This window comes from Mus musculus, chromosome X, assembly GCF_000001635.26.
Source record: "Mus musculus strain C57BL/6J chromosome X, GRCm38.p6 C57BL/6J".
Classification (NCBI taxonomy): Eukaryota; Metazoa; Chordata; class Mammalia; order Rodentia; family Muridae; genus Mus; species Mus musculus.
Window position 1 is genome coordinate 8,900,454 of NC_000086.7, and position 2,673 is coordinate 8,903,126.

General features: G+C 50.4%; 1 pseudogene; it reads left to right on the top strand.

Annotated features, from left to right (window-relative positions):
* Positions 1-384: 384 nt before the first annotated feature.
* Gm52452 lies at positions 385-1,105 on the top strand (annotated as a pseudogene).
* Positions 1,106-2,673: the final 1,568 nt, after the last annotated feature.

The following is a 2,673-nucleotide window of genomic DNA, read 5'->3' on the forward strand; positions in this document are numbered from 1 at the left end:
AATGTAACAGCCAAAGGTGTTGCATAAGTACAAGTCACCAGTTTCTTCTGGACACAGCATGGCACATGTGAACTCATTGTTTTCTCTTCCTTTTGTTGAAAACAGATTCTTGAGGGAAGAAGGAAGCAGAGGGAAGAAGAAATGAAGGAGGAGGGTGATAGTGCCATGGTGGAGAAACAGGAGGAGCAGGGGCAGGGGCACTCTACACTGGACACTGTAGTGGACAGTCTCAGTGCTCCAGCTCTGAATTCTGGTATAAGTCCTTGCCTAGGGAGTTATTGGCATCCCAGGGTCTCAGTTACTGCCTCTGCTCCACAGGCAGAGGAAAGCATGGGGTGTCCAGCCTTTTCTCACTCTCTTAGGGACAATGTTGACTTCTGACTGATGTGGACCATCATCATCTTCCGGAGCTGCTGCTGTGTCTGCCACCAATGCTGAGCCCAGGCACTGCCTTCAGACCCAGCAATGACAGCATGAAATCAAATTGATGGCCTACCAGGAAGCCCACAATTACTCATCACTGCCATTTTAGTTCAGGTTTTTGCCAAACTATTTATTACCTCCTTATGAGGAAGTGATGAACCTTCTCCACTACAACAGTAGCTGCTGCTGCTTCCTCAGGGTAGTCCTGCAGTTGGCAGTCCTCCTTCCCCCCCACCCCCCGCCGGGTCCTGGTCTGCCCCATGGCCCTCAGGGAGCACAGGTCCTTTGTCTGAACCAAGAAGAAGCAGCAAAAGACCCTTCCTCGTCCCCAGTGTCCTTGACCCTTGGCCCTCTGAAGGGTCTGCTGACTGGGCAGCCGTTAAAGCCCTTGGAATGGACTGACTCAGTGGCCAGCTGTAGGGAGCTGGACCCAGGGGCCTTCCTGGATAGGGATTCAGTGTGTAAGGATGAGCTACTGAAAGATTCAAGCATGATTGTGTATTCACCTCCCCCCCCCCCACACACACAGCAAAGACAAGACACCCAGCAGACATTGATTCTTCCCAGGTGACTTGGGCATTGACATGTGGTGTGTGTGTGTGCATGCATGTGTGTGTGCAAACAGGGCTACCATGATGATGACTTTAAAGAATTCAATACGATGCTCTGGATGGGTCCCTGACTATTCTGACAGTTGTCACATAGACCTCCTTTAATAAGACAGAGGGCTCTGCCTGCTTCTCTGAGGTGCAGGCTTGAGATCAAGGGTAACTCCACTTATCAACAGATGCCTGTTTGTCTGCTGCAAAAGCATCATTAATGAACAGGATTCACCAAACTTTACGGCACAGCTGCTCCCGGAGCTAGGGCAGGTCCTGCCTGTATTCAAGAGCTTGACAGCAACCGTGGTCAGGGACACCCACAAGAAAAGAATTAATTGACTTTTGGAAATGGTACAGCCACTTTGTCCTTTTCATTTTTCTCCTCCTGTGTCCCTTTTCTCTACATCTCCACGACAGATTTGGGGCATGGATGCCTCCTGTTTCCAACAAAAGCAGTGTTGTAGATGACGGAGAAGCTAGTTTTGTGACTCATTCTGTGGCCCTGTCATTTTCAGAGTTGTATTTCACCGACCTGCTTGGCTGAGAAACAAGTGTTTAGAAAGCCCCCCTCCCCCGCACCTGATGGCGAGGGTGGGGGTGGGGTGCTGGGACTGTGCTCTGAGCTGCTTCTCAGTGTTAGAGTGACTTTGTCAAAGAACTTCCCGTGTCTCAGTCTGGCAGAGACAGTTTATCTTGGCCCTGAGTGAGGAAGGAAAGCCTCAGGGGCCTGGGGATTGCAACCATGGCTGCCAGCATCTGCAGGGCTGCCATTGATCTGATCCTGCGGGAGAGTGAGAACAGATGGGCAGGTTGATCTGACAAGCCCCAGGTGGAAAGTACACATCTGTGCATGGTAGAGGGGGCCCCTCACAGCAGGCTTCAGCCGCCTTAGCCTTGCACTTCAGGTAGAGAAGATTATACTGTGTCTTTTTGTTTTCCTTTACAAACAAATCACAAAGGCAGGCAGGAATTCTGGACAAGGAAATTCTGTACCTCTCCCCCAAGTTGGGTTTCTAAGTGTCTGGCGACTGTTGGGCCAGGAGGAGAGACAGTGATCAGGTCTGTGGTGGTAGCCCCAGGCCATCTATGAGTGGAGGCCTAGGTTTGGTGACTAGTAGAGACCTCCTCCATCTTTGCCCTTTGTCTGTGCCCACAGATGATCAGTGGTCCCTGCCCAACCTAAACACAGTCTGCAGTCTCTGTCTCCCTGTCCTCTGTAAGCAAATGGACTGAGGAAGTTTTGGGTCCTGGGCAAGGCAGCCTCAGAGCCTGGCTCTCACATAGTATTTTTGCTTGAGGTCTGTCATTTGTGTGTTTTAAACTGACCACCTAGACTGAATATGCAGGTTATCTGGGATTTTCATGGTGCTCCCTGCCCCTAGCTTCTTGGAGGTTTTGTTAGGGTTTCTGTTGCTGTGAACAGACACCATGATCAAGGCAACTCTTATAAAGGACAACATTTAATTGACACTGGCTTACAGGTTTAGAGGTTCAGTCCATTACCATCAAGGCAAGAACATGGCAGCATCCAGGCAGGCATGGTGCAGGAGGAGCTGAGAGTTCTACATCTTCATCTGAAGGCAACCAGGAAAAGACTGTCTTCCAGGCAGCTAGGAGAAGGGTCTCAAAGCCCACTCTCACAGGAATA